The sequence below is a fragment of the Carassius gibelio genome, chromosome A19 (genome assembly GCF_023724105.1).
Source record: "Carassius gibelio isolate Cgi1373 ecotype wild population from Czech Republic chromosome A19, carGib1.2-hapl.c, whole genome shotgun sequence".
Classification (NCBI taxonomy): domain Eukaryota; kingdom Metazoa; phylum Chordata; class Actinopteri; order Cypriniformes; family Cyprinidae; genus Carassius; species Carassius gibelio.
This window is the reverse complement of record NC_068389.1, coordinates 2,120,549-2,134,096: the sequence shown is the minus strand read 5'-3', so window position 1 is coordinate 2,134,096 and position 13,548 is coordinate 2,120,549. Positions and strand designations below refer to the sequence as shown.

Here is a 13,548-nt window from a genome sequence, read left to right as displayed (position 1 = left end):
TATATTCAGAGATCGGGCATTGACTCTATTTTTTGCCAAATTTATTATATACTAAGTGAAAAAATTTCAAAAGCTTAAAGCACCTGGTATTCCTTGGCGGTCTATCATTCAAGTACTAACCAGACCTTAACCTGCTAAGATTCAGAGATCGGGCATTGACTTCTTCTTTTTTTTTTTTTTTTTGCAAGATTATTATATAATTCGTGAAAAATATCCAAAAATTTAAAGCACCTGGTATTCCCAGGCAGTCTCCCATCCATGTACTAACCTGGCCCAAACCTGCTTATATTCAGAGATCGGGCATTGACTCTATTTTTTGCCAAATTTATTATATACTAAGTGAAAAAATTCCAAAAGCTTAAAGCACCTGGTATTCCTTGGTGGTCTCTCATCCAAGTACTAACTAGACCTAAACCTGCTAAAATTCAGAGATCGGGCATTGACTCTTTTTTTTTTTTTTTTTGCAAGATTATTATATAATTCGTGAAAAATATCCAAAAATTTAAAGCACCTGGTATTCCCAGGCAGTCTCCCATCCATGTACTAACCTGGCGCAAACCTGCTTATATTCAGAGATCAGGCATTGACTCTATTTTTTGCCAAATTTATTATATACTAAGTGAAAAAATTCCAAAAGCTTAAAGCACCTGGTATTCCTTGGCGGTCTCTCATCCAAGTACTAACCAGACCTAAACCTGCTAAGATTCAGAGATCGGGCATTCACTCTTTTTTTTTTTTTTTTTTTTTTGCAAGAATATTATATAATTCGTGAAAAATATCCAAAAATGTAAAGCACCTGATATTCCCAGGCAGTCTCCCATCCATGTACTAACCTGGCGCAAACCTGCTGATATTCAGAGATCGGGCATTGACTCTATTTTTTGGCAAAATTATTATATACTAAGTGAAAAATTTCAAAAAAGCTTACAGTACCTGGTATTCCCAGGCTGTCTCCCATCCAGGCACTAACCAGGCCCAAACCTGCTTAGCTTACGAGATCAGACAAGATCGGGCATAGCCAGGCTGGTATGGCCATAAGCGAAGACTGCTGCAAAGAGAAGGCTACTTAAAGATCAGCCAATCTACTCGCCAGTACATTATAAAAGTAGGAAAGAAACCCCAAAAGCTTAAAGCACCTGGTATTCCTAGGCGGTCTCTCATCCAAGTACTAACCTGGCCCAAACCTGCTTATATTCAGAGATCGGGCATTGACTCTATTTTTTGGCAAATTTATTATATACTAAGTGAAAAAATTCCAAAAGCTTAAAGCACCTGGTATTCCTTGGCGGTCTATCATTCAAGTACTAACCAGACCTTAACCTGCTAAGATTCAGAGATCGGGCATTGACTTCTTCTTTTTTTTTTTTTTGCAAGATTATTATATAATTTGTGAAAAATATCCAAAAATTTTAAGCACCTGGTATTCCCAGGCAGTCTCCCATCCATGTACTAACCTGGCCCAAACCTGCTTATATTCAGAGATCAGGCATTGAGTCTATTTTTTGCCAAATTTATTATATACTAAGTGAAAAAATTCCAAAAGCTTAAAGCACCTGGTATTCCTTGGCGGTCTCTCATCCAAGTACTAACCAGACCTAAATCTGCTAAGATTCAGAGATCGGGCATTGACTCTTTTTTTTTTTTTTTTTTTGCAAGAATATTATATAATTCATGAAAAATATCCAAAAATGTAAAGCACCTGATATTCCCAGGCAGTCTCCCATCCATGTACTAACCTGGCGCAAACCTGCTTATATTCAGAGATCGGGCATTGACTCTATTTTTTGGCAAAATTATTATATACTAAGTGAAAATTTTCAAAAAAGCTTACAGTACCTGGTATTCCCAGGCTGTCTCCCATCCAGGCACTAACCAGGCCCAAACCTGCTTAGCTTACGAGATCAGACAAGATCGGGCATAGCCAGGCTGGTATGGCCATAAGCGAAGACTGCTGCAAAGAGAAGGCTATTTAAAGATCAGCCAATCTACTCGCCAGTACATTATAAAAGTAGGAAAGAAACCCCAAAAGCTTAAAGCACCTGGTATTCCTAGGCGGTCTCTCATCCAAGTACTAACCTGGCCCAAACCTGCTTATATTCAGAGATCGGGCATTGACTCTATTTTTTGCCAAATTTATTATATACTAAGTGAAAAAATTCCAAAAGCTTAAAGCACCTGGTATTCCTTGGCGGTCTATCATTCAAGTACTAACCAGACCTTAAACTGCTAAGATTCAGAGATCGGGCATTGACTTCTTCTTTTTTTTTTTTTTTTGCAAGATTATTATATAATTTGTTAAAAATATCCAAAAATTTAAAGCACCTGGTATTCCCAGGCAGTCTCCCATCCATGTACTAACCTGGCCCAAACCTGCTTATATTCAGAGATCGGGCACTGACTCTATTTTTTGCCAAATTTATTATATACTAAGTGAAAAAATTCCAAAAGCTTAAAGCACCTGGTATTCCTTGGCGGTCTCTCATCCAAGTACTAACCAGACCTAAACCTGCTAAGATTCAGAGATCGGGCATTGACTCTTTTTTTTTTTTTTTTTTTTTGCAAGATTATTATATAATTCGTGAAAAATATCCAAAAATTTAAAGCACCTGATATTCCCAGGCAGTCTCCCATCCATGTACTAACCTGGCGCAAACCTGCTTATATTCAGAGATCGGGCATTGACTCTATTTTTTGGCAAAATTATTATATACTAAGTGAAAAATTTCAAAATAGCTTAGAGTACCTGGCATTCCCAGGCGGTCTCCCATCCAGGCACTAACCAGGCCCAAACCTGCTTAGCTTACGAGATCAGACAAGATCGGGCATAGCCAGGCTGGTATGGCCATAAGCGAAGACTGCTGCAAAGAGAAGGCTATTTAAAGATCAGCCAATCTACTCGCCAGTACATTATAAAAGTAGGAAAGAAACCCCAAAAGCTTAAAGCACCTGGTATTCCTAGGCGGTCTCTCATCCAAGTACTAACCTGGCCCAAACCTGCTAAGATTCAGAGATCGGGCATTGACTTCTTCTTTTTTTTTTTTTTTTTGCAAGATTATTATATAATTTGTTAAAAATATCCAAAAATTTAAAGCACCTGGTATTCCCAGGCAGTCTCCCATCCATGTACTAACCTGGCCCAAACCTGCTTATATTCAGAGATCGGGCACTGACTCTATTTTTTGCCAAATTTATTATATACTAAGTGAAAAAATTCCAAAAGCTTAAAGCACCTGGTATTCCTTGGCGGTCTCTCATCCAAGTACTAACCAGACCTAAACCTGCTAAGATTCAGAGATCGGGCATTGACTCTTTTTTTTTTTTTTTTGCAAGATTATTATATAATTCGTGAAAAATATCCAAAAATTTAAAGCACCTGATATTCCCAGGCAGTCTCCCATCCATGTACTAACCTGGCGCAAACCTGCTTATATTCAGAGATCGGGCATTGACTCTATTTTTTGGCAAAATTATTATATACTAAGTGAAAAATTTCAAAATAGCTTAGAGTACCTGGCATTCCCAGGCGGTCTCCCATCCAGGCACTAACCAAGCCCAAACCTGCTTAGCTTCCAAGATCAGACAAGATCGGGCATAGCCAGGCTGGTATGGCCATAAGCGAAGACTGCTGCAAAGAGAAGGCTATTTAAAGATCAGCCAATCTACTCGCCAGTACATTATAAAAGTAGGAAAGAAACCCCAAAAGCTTAAAGCACCTGGTATTCCTAGGCGGTCTCTCATCCAAGTACTAACCTGGCCCAAACCTGCTTATATTCAGAGATCGGGCATTGACTCTATTTTTTGCCAAATTTATTATATACTAAGTGAAAAAATTCCAAAAGCTTAAAGCACCTGGTATTCCTTGGCGGTCTCTCATCCAAGTACTAACCAGACCTAAATCTGCTAAGATTCAGAGATCGGGCATTGACTCTTTTTTTTTTTTTTTTTTTTTGCAAGAATATTATATAATTCATGAAAAATATCCAAAAATGTAAAGCACCTGATATTCCCAGGCAGTCTCCCATCCATGTACTAACCTGGCGCAAACCTGCTTATATTCAGAGATCGGGCATTGACTCTATTTTTTGGCAAAATTATTATATACTAAGTGAAAAATTTCAAAAAAGCTTACAGTACCTGGTATTCCCAGGCTGTCTCCCATCCAGGCACTAACCAGGCCCAAACCTGCTTAGCTTACGAGATCAGACAAGATCGGGCATAGCCAGGCTGGTATGGCCATAAGCGAAGACTGCTGCAAAGAGAAGGCTATTTAAAGATCAGCCAATCTACTCGCCAGTACATTATAAAAGTAGGAAAGAAACCCCAAAAGCTTAAAGCACCTGGTATTCCTAGGCGGTCTCTCATCCAAGTACTAACCTGGCCCAAACCTGCTTATATTCAGAGATCGGGCATTGACTCTATTTTTTGCCAAATTTATTATATACTAAGTGAAAAAATTCCAAAAGCTTAAAGCACCTGGTATTCCTTGGCGGTCTATCATTCAAGTACTAACCAGACCTTAACCTGCTAAGATTCAGAGATCGGGCATTGACTTCTTCTTTTTTTTTTTTTTTTTGCAAGATTATTATATAATTTGTGAAAAATATCCAAAAATTTAAAGCACCTGGTATTCCCAGGCAGTCTCCCATCCATGTACTAACCTGGCCCAAACCTGCTTATATTCAGAGATAGGGCATTGACTCTATTTTTTGCCAAATTTATTATATACTAAGTGAAAAAATTCCAAAAGCTTAAAGCACCTGGTATTCCTTGGGGGTCTCTCATCCAAGTACTAACTAGACCTAAACCTGCTAAAATTCAGAGATCGGGCATTGACTCTTTTTTTTTTTTTTTTGCAAGATTATTATATAATTTGTGAAAAATATCCAAAAATTTAAAGCACCTGGTATTCCCAGGCAGTCTCCCATCCATGTACTAACCTGGCCCAAACCTGCTTATATTCAGAGATCAGGCATTGACTCTATTTTTTGCCAAATTTATTATATACTAAGTGAAAAAATTCCAAAAGCTTAAAGCACCTGGTATTCCTTGGCGGTCTCTCATCCAAGTACTAACCAGACCTAAACCTGCTAAGATTCAGAGATCGGGCATTGACTCTTTTTTTTTTTTTTTTTTTTTTGCAAGAATATTATATAATTCGTGAAAAATATCCAAAAATTTAAAGCACCTGATATTCCCAGGCAGTCTCCCATCCATGTAATAACCAGGCGCAAACCTGCTTATATTCAGAGATCGGGCATTGACTCTATTTTTTGGCAAAATTATTATATACTAAGTGAAAAATTTCAAAAAAGCTTACAGTACCTGGTATTCCCAGGCGGTCTCCCATCCAGGCACTAACCAGGCCCAAACCTGCTTAGCTTCCGAGATCAGACAAGATCGGGCATAGCCAGGCTGGTATGGCCATAAGCGAAGACTGCTGCAAAGAGAAGGCTATTTAAAGATCAGCCAATCTACTCGCCAGTACATTATAAAAGTAGGAAAGAAACCCCAAAAGCTTAAAGCACCTGGTATTCCTAGGCGGTCTCTCATCCAAGTACTAACCTGGCCCAAACCTGCTTATATTCAGAGATCGGGCATTGACTCTATTTTTTGCCAAATTTATTATATACTAAGTGAAAAAATTTCAAAAGCTTAAAGCACCTGGTATTCCTTGGCGGTCTATCATTCAAGTACTAACCAGACCTTAACCTGCTAAGATTCAGAGATCGGGCATTGACTTCTTCTTTTTTTTTTTTTTTTGCAAGATTATTATATAATTCGTGAAAAATATCCAAAAATTTAAAGCACCTGGTATTCCCAGGCAGTCTCCCATCCATGTACTAACCTGGCCCAAACCTGCTTATATTCAGAGATCGGGCATTGACTCTATTTTTTGCCAAATTTATTATATACTAAGTGAAAAAATTCCAAAAGCTTAAAGCACCTGGTATTCCTTGGCGGTCTCTCATCCAAGTACTAACTAGACCTAAACCTGCTAAAATTCAGAGATCGGGCATTGACTCTTTTTTTTTTTTTTTTTTTGCAAGATTATTATATAATTCGTGAAAAATATCCAAAAATTTAAAGCACCTGGTATTCCCAGGCAGTCTCCCATCCATGTACTAACCTGGCGCAAACCTGCTTATATTCAGAGATCAGGCATTGACTCTATTTTTTGCCAAATTTATTATATACTAAGTGAAAAAATTCCAAAAGCTTAAAGCACCTGGTATTCCTTGGCGGTCTCTCATCCAAGTACTAACCAGACCTAAACCTGCTAAGATTCAGAGATCGGGCATTGACTCTTTTTTTTTTTTTTTGCAAGAATATTATATAATTCGTGAAAAATATCCAAAAATGTAAAGCACCTGATATTCCCAGGCAGTCTCCCATCCATGTACTAACCTGGCGCAAACCTGCTTATATTCAGAGATCGGGCATTGACTCTATTTTTTGGCAAAATTATTATATACTAAGTGAAAAATTTCAAAAAAGATTACAGTACCTGGTATTCCCAGGCTGTCTCCCATCCAGGCACTAACCAGGCCCAAACCTGCTTAGCTTACGAGATCAGACAAGATCGGGCATAGCCAGGCTGGTATGGCCATAAGCGAAGACTGCTGCAAAGACAAGGCTATTTAAAGATCAGCCAATCTACTCGCCAGTACATTATAAAAGTAGGAAAGAAACCCCAAAAGCTTAAAGCACCTGGTATTCCTAGGCGGTCTCTCATCCAAGTACTAACCTGGCCCAAACCTGCTTATATTCAGAGATCGGGCATTGACTCTATTTTTTGGCAAATTTATTATATACTAAGTGAAAAAATTCCAAAAGCTTAAAGCACCTGGTATTCCTTGGCGGTCTATCATTCAAGTACTAACCAGACCTTAACCTGCTAAGATTCAGAGATCGGGCATTGACTTCTTCTTTTTTTTTTTTTTTTTGCAAGATTATTATATAATTTGTGAAAAATATCCAAAAATTTAAAGCACCTGGTATTCCCAGGCAGTCTCCCATCCATGTACTAACCTGGCCCAAACCTGCTTATATTCAGAGATCGGGCACTGACTCTATTTTTTGCCAAATTTATTATATACTAAGTGAAAAAATTCCAAAAGCTTAAAGCACCTGGTATTCCTTGGTGGTCTCTCATCCAAGTACTAACCAGACCTAAACCTGCTAAGATTCAGAGATCGGGCATTGACTCTTTTTTTTTTTTTTTTTTTTGCAAGATTATTATATAATTCGTGAAAAATATCCAAAAATTTAAAGCACCTGATATTCCCAGGCAGTCTCCCATCCATGTACTAACCTGGCGCAAACCTGCTTATATTCAGAGATCGGGCATTGACTCTATTTTTTGGCAAAATTATTATATACTAAGTGAAAAATTTCAAAATAGCTTAGAGTACTTGGCATTCCCAGGCGGTCTCCCATCCAGGCACTAACCAGGCCCAAGCCTGCTTAGCTTCCGAGATCAGACAAGATCGGGCATAGCCAGGCTGGTATGGCCATAAGCGAAGACTGCTGCAAAGAGAAGGCTATTTAAAGATCAGCCAATCTACTCGCCAGTACATTATAAAAGTAGGAAAGAAACCCCAAAAGCTTAAAGCACCTGGTATTCCTAGGCGGTCTCTCATCCAAGTACTAACCTGGCCCAAACCTGCTTATATTCAGAGATCGGGCATTGACTCTATTTTTTGCCAAATTTATTATATACTAAGTGAAAAAATTCCAAAAGCTTAAAGCACCTGGTATTCCTTGGCGGTCTATCATTCAAGTACTAACCAGACCTTAACCTGCTAAGATTCAGAGATCGGGCATTGACTTCTTCTTTTTTTTTTTTTTTTGCAAGATTATTATATAATTTGTGAAAAATATCCAAAAATTTAAAGCACCTGGTATTCCCAGGCAGTCTCCCATCCATGTACTAACCTGGCCCAAACCTGCTTATATTCAGAGATCGGGCATTGACTCTATTTTTTGCCAAATTTATTATATACTAAGTGAAAAAATTCCAAAAGCTTAAAGCACCTGGTATTCCTTGGGGGTCTCTCATCCAAGTACTAACTAGACCTAAACCTGCTAAAATTCAGAGATCGGGCATTGACTCTTTTTTTTTTTTTTTTGCAAGATTATTATATAATTTGTGAAAAATATCCAAAAATTTAAAGCACCTGGTATTCCCAGGCAGTCTCCCATCCATGTACTAACCTGGCCCAAACCTGCTTATATTCAGAGATCAGGCATTGACTCTATTTTTTGCCAAATTTATTATATACTAAGTGAAAAAATTCCAAAAGCTTAAAGCACCTGGTATTCCTTGGCGGTCTCTCATCCAAGTACTAACCAGACCTAAACCTGCTAAGATTCAGAGATCGGGCATTGACTCTTTTTTTTTTTTTTTTTTTTTGCAAGAATATTATATAATTCGTGAAAAATATCCAAAAATTTAAAGCACCTGATATTCCCAGGCAGTCTCCCATCCATGTAATAACCTGGCGCAAACCTGCTTATATTCAGAGATCGGGCATTGACTCTATTTTTTGGCAAAATTATTATATACTAAGTGAAAAATTTCAAAAAAGCTTACAGTACCTGGTATTCCCAGGCGGTCTCCCATCCAGGCACTAACCAGGCCCAAACCTGCTTAGCTTCCGAGATCAGACAAGATCGGGCATAGCCAGGCTGGTATGGCCATAAGCGAAGACTGCTGCAAAGAGAAGGCTATTTAAAGATCAGCCAATCTACTCGCCAGTACATTATAAAAGTAGGAAAGAAACCCCAAAAGCTTAAAGCACCTGGTATTCCTAGGCGGTCTCTCATCCAAGTACTAACCTGGCCCAAACCTGCTTATATTCAGAGATCGGGCATTGACTCTATTTTTTGCCAAATTTATTATATACTAAGTGAAAAAATTTCAAAAGCTTAAAGCACCTGGTATTCCTTGGCGGTCTATCATTCAAGTACTAACCAGACCTTAACCTGCTAAGATTCAGAGATCGGGCATTGACTTCTTCTTTTTTTTTTTTTTTTGCAAGATTATTATATAATTCGTGAAAAATATCCAAAAATTTAAAGCACCTGGTATTCCCAGGCAGTCTCCCATCCATGTACTAACCTGGCCCAAACCTGCTTATATTCAGAGATCGGGCATTGACTCTATTTTTTGCCAAATTTATTATATACTAAGTGAAAAAATTCCAAAAGCTTAAAGCACCTGGTATTCCTTGGCGGTCTCTCATCCAAGTACTAACTAGACCTAAACCTGCTAAAATTCAGAGATCGGGCATTGACTCTTTTTTTTTTTTTTTTTGCAAGATTATTATATAATTCGTGAAAAATATCCAAAAATTTAAAGCACCTGGTATTCCCAGGCAGTCTCCCATCCATGTACTAACCTGGCGCAAACCTGCTTATATTCAGAGATCAGGCATTGACTCTATTTTTTGCCAAATTTATTATATACTAAGTGAAAAAATTCCAAAAGCTTAAAGCACCTGGTATTCCTTGGCGGTCTCTCATCCAAGTACTAACCAGACCTAAACCTGCTAAGATTCAGAGATCGGGCATTGACTCTTTTTTTTTTTTTTTTTTTTTTGCAAGAATATTATATAATTCGTGAAAAATATCCAAAAATGTAAAGCACCTGATATTCCCAGGCAGTCTCCCATCCATGTACTAACCTGGCGCAAACCTGCTTATATTCAGAGATCGGGCATTGACTCTATTTTTTGGCAAAATTATTATATACTAAGTGAAAAATTTCAAAAAAGATTACAGTACCTGGTATTCCCAGGCTGTCTCCCATCCAGGCACTAAACAGGCCCAAACCTGCTTAGCTTCCGAGATCAGACAAGATCGGGCATAGCCAGGCTGGTATGGCCATAAGCGAAGACTGCTGCAAAGACAAGGCTATTTAAAGATCAGCCAATCTACTCGCCAGTACATTATAAAAGTAGGAAAGAAACCCCAAAAGCTTAAAGCACCTGGTATTCCTAGGCGGTCTCTCATCCAAGTACTAACCTGGCCCAAACCTGCTTATATTCAGAGATCGGGCATTGACTCTATTTTTTGGCAAATTTATTATATACTAAGTGAAAAAATTCCAAAAGCTTAAAGCACCTGGTATTCCTTGGCGGTCCATCATTCAAGTACTAACCAGACCTTAACCTGCTAAGATTCAGAGATCGGGCATTGACTTCTTCTTTTTTTTTTTTTTTTTTTTGCAAGATTATTATATAATTCGTGAAAAATATCCAAAAATTTAAAGCACCTGGTATTCCCAGGCAGTCTCCCATCCATGTACTAACCTGGCCCAAACCTGCTTATATTCAGAGATCGGGCATTGACTCTATTTTTTGGCAAATTTATTATATACTAAGTGAAAAAATTCCAAAAGCTTAAAGCACCTGGTATTCCTTGGCGGTCTCTCATCCAAGTACTAACTAGACCTAAACCTGCTAAAATTCAGAGATCGGGCATTGACTCTTTTTTTTTTTTTTTTTTGCAAGATTATTATATAATTTGTGAAAAATATCCAAAAATTTAAAGCACCTGGTATTCCCAGGCAGTCTCCCATCCATGTACTAACCTGGCCCAAACCTGCTTATATTCAGAGATCAGGCATTGACTCTATTTTTTGCCAAATTTATTATATACTGAGTGAAAAAATTCCAAAAGCTTAAAGCACCTGGTATTCCTTGGCGGTCTCTCATCCAAGTACTAACCAGACCTAAACCTGCTAAGATTCAGAGATCGGGCATTGACTCTTTTTTTTTTTTTTTTTTTGCAAGAATATTATATAATTCGTGAAAAATATCCAAAAATGTAAAGCACCTGATATTCCCAGGCAGTCTCCCATCCATGTACTAACCTGGCGCAAACCTGCTTATATTCAGAGATCGGGCATTGACTCTATTTTTTGGCAAAATTATTATATACTAAGTGAAAAATTTCAAAAAAGCATACAGTACCTGGTATTCCCAGGCTGTCTCCCATCCAGGCACTAACCAGGCCCAAACCTGCTTAGCTTACGAGATCAGACAAGATCGGGCATAGCCAGGCTGGTATGGCCATAAGCGAAGACTGCTGCAAAGAGAAGGCTATTTAAAGATCAGCCAATCTACTCGCCAGTACATTATAAAAGTAGGAAAGAAACCCCAAAAGCTTAAAGCACCTGATATTCCCAGGCAGTCTCCCATCCATGTACTAACCTGGCGCAAACCTGCTTATATTCAGAGATCGGGCATTGACTCTATTTTTTGGCAAAATTATTATATACTAAGTGAAAAATTTCAAAAAAGATTACAGTACCTGGTATTCCCAGGCTGTCTCCCATCCAGGCACTAACCAGGCCCAAACCTGCTTAGCTTCCGAGATCAGACAAGATCGGGCATAGCCAGGCTGGTATGGCCATAAGCGAAGACTGCTGCAAAGACAAGGCTATTTAAAGATCAGCCAATCTACTCGCCAGTACATTATAAAAGTAGGAAAGAAACCCCAAAAGCTTAAAGCACCTGGTATTCCTAGGCGGTCTCTCATCCAAGTACTAACCTGGCCCAAACCTGCTTATATTCAGAGATCGGGCATTGACTCTATTTTTTGGCAAATTTATTATATACTAAGTGAAAAAATTCCAAAAGCTTAAAGCACCTGGTATTCCTTGGCGGTCCATCATTCAAGTACTAACCAGACCTTAACCTGCTAAGATTCAGAGATCGGGCATTGACTTCTTCTTTTTTTTTTTTTTTTTTTTGCAAGATTATTATATAATTCGTGAAAAATATCCAAAAATTTAAAGCACCTGGTATTCCCAGGCAGTCTCCCATCCATGTACTAACCTGGCCCAAACCTGCTTATATTCAGAGATCGGGCATTGACTCTATTTTTTGGCAAATTTATTATATACTAAGTGAAAAAATTCCAAAAGCTTAAAGCACCTGGTATTCCTTGGCGGTCTCTCATCCAAGTACTAACTAGACCTAAACCTGCTAAAATTCAGAGATCGGGCATTGACTCTTTTTTTTTTTTTTTTTTGCAAGATTATTATATAATTTGTGAAAAATATCCAAAAATTTAAAGCACCTGGTATTCCCAGGCAGTCTCCCATCCATGTACTAACCTGGCCCAAACCTGCTTATATTCAGAGATCAGGCATTGACTCTATTTTTTGCCAAATTTATTATATACTGAGTGAAAAAATTCCAAAAGCTTAAAGCACCTGGTATTCCTTGGCGGTCTCTCATCCAAGTACTAACCAGACCTAAACCTGCTAAGATTCAGAGATCGGGCATTGACTCTTTTTTTTTTTTTTTTTTTGCAAGAATATTATATAATTCGTGAAAAATATCCAAAAATGTAAAGCACCTGATATTCCCAGGCAGTCTCCCATCCATGTACTAACCTGGCGCAAACCTGCTTATATTCAGAGATCGGGCATTGACTCTATTTTTTGGCAAAATTATTATATACTAAGTGAAAAATTTCAAAAAAGCATACAGTACCTGGTATTCCCAGGCTGTCTCCCATCCAGGCACTAACCAGGCCCAAACCTGCTTAGCTTACGAGATCAGACAAGATCGGGCATAGCCAGGCTGGTATGGCCATAAGCGAAGACTGCTGCAAAGAGAAGGCTATTTAAAGATCAGCCAATCTACTCGCCAGTACATTATAAAAGTAGGAAAGAAACCCCAAAAGCTTAAAGCACCTGGTATTCCTAGGCGGTCTCTCATCCAAGTACTAACCTGGCCCAAACCTGCTTATATTCAGAGATCGGGCATTGACTCTATTTTTTGGCAAATTTATTATATACTAAGTGAAAAAATTCCAAAAGCTTAACGCACCTGGTATTCCTTGGCGGTCTATCATTCAAGTACTAACCAGACCTTAACCTGCTAAGATTCAGAGATCGGGCATTGACTCTTTTTTTTTTTTTTTTGCAAGATTATTATATAATTCGTGAAAAATATCCAAAAATTTAAAGCACCTGATATTCCCAGGCAGTCTCCCATCCATGTACTAACCTGGCGCAAACCTGCTTATATTCAGAGATCGGGCATTGACTCTATTTTTTGGCAAAATTATTATATACTAAGTGAAAAATTTCAAAATAGCTTAGAGTACCTGGCATTCCCAGGCGGTCTCCCATCCAGGCACTAACCAGGCCCAAACCTGCTTAGCTTCCGAGATCAGACAAGATCGGGCATAGCCAGGCTGGTATGGCCATAAGCGAAGACTGCTGCAAAGAGAAGGCTATTTAAAGATCAGCCAATCTACTCGCCAGTACATTATAAAAGTAGGAAAGAAACCCCAAAAGCTTAAAGCACCTGGTATTCCTAGGCGGTCTCTCATCCAAGTACTAACCTGGCCCAAACCTGCTTATATTCAGAGATCGGGCATTGACTCTATTTTTTGCCAAATTTATTATATACTAAGTGAAAAAATTCCAAAAGCTTAAAGCACCTGGTATTCCTTGGCGGTCCATCATTCAAGTACTAACCAGACCTTAACCTGCTAAGATTCAGAGATCGGGCATTGACTTCTTCT

The 13,548-nt window shown here is 38.4% G+C and overlaps 2 non-coding genes and 12 pseudogenes across 2 annotated transcripts; all 14 read right to left on the bottom strand.

Moving 5' to 3' along the window:
• Positions 1-921: 921 nt before the first annotated feature.
• On the bottom strand, positions 922-1,040 carry LOC127937130 (uncharacterized; annotated as a pseudogene).
• Positions 1,041-1,824: 784 nt separating this feature from the next.
• LOC127937129 (uncharacterized) lies at positions 1,825-1,943 on the bottom strand (annotated as a pseudogene).
• Positions 1,944-2,731: 788 nt separating this feature from the next.
• LOC127936890 (uncharacterized) lies at positions 2,732-2,850 on the bottom strand (annotated as a pseudogene).
• A 648-nt stretch (positions 2,851-3,498) lies between these two features.
• Positions 3,499-3,617, bottom strand: LOC127937110 (uncharacterized; annotated as a pseudogene).
• A 505-nt stretch (positions 3,618-4,122) lies between these two features.
• Positions 4,123-4,241, bottom strand: LOC127937127 (uncharacterized; annotated as a pseudogene).
• A 1,069-nt stretch (positions 4,242-5,310) lies between these two features.
• Positions 5,311-5,429, bottom strand: LOC127937727 (5S ribosomal RNA). The gene has a single exon (XR_008148508.1). It is a non-coding gene; the product is annotated as a 5S ribosomal RNA (ribosomal RNA).
• A 1,064-nt stretch (positions 5,430-6,493) lies between these two features.
• LOC127937400 (uncharacterized) lies at positions 6,494-6,612 on the bottom strand (annotated as a pseudogene).
• Positions 6,613-7,400: 788 nt separating this feature from the next.
• Positions 7,401-7,519, bottom strand: LOC127936321 (uncharacterized; annotated as a pseudogene).
• Positions 7,520-8,586: 1,067 nt separating this feature from the next.
• On the bottom strand, positions 8,587-8,705 carry LOC127937726 (5S ribosomal RNA). Its single transcript, XR_008148507.1, has one exon. It is a non-coding gene; the product is annotated as a 5S ribosomal RNA (ribosomal RNA).
• Positions 8,706-9,774: 1,069 nt separating this feature from the next.
• On the bottom strand, positions 9,775-9,893 carry LOC127937168 (uncharacterized; annotated as a pseudogene).
• A 1,071-nt stretch (positions 9,894-10,964) lies between these two features.
• Positions 10,965-11,083, bottom strand: LOC127937460 (uncharacterized; annotated as a pseudogene).
• Positions 11,084-11,304: 221 nt separating this feature from the next.
• Positions 11,305-11,423, bottom strand: LOC127936713 (uncharacterized; annotated as a pseudogene).
• A 1,071-nt stretch (positions 11,424-12,494) lies between these two features.
• LOC127937459 (uncharacterized) lies at positions 12,495-12,613 on the bottom strand (annotated as a pseudogene).
• Positions 12,614-13,113: 500 nt separating this feature from the next.
• LOC127936091 (uncharacterized) lies at positions 13,114-13,232 on the bottom strand (annotated as a pseudogene).
• Positions 13,233-13,548: the final 316 nt, after the last annotated feature.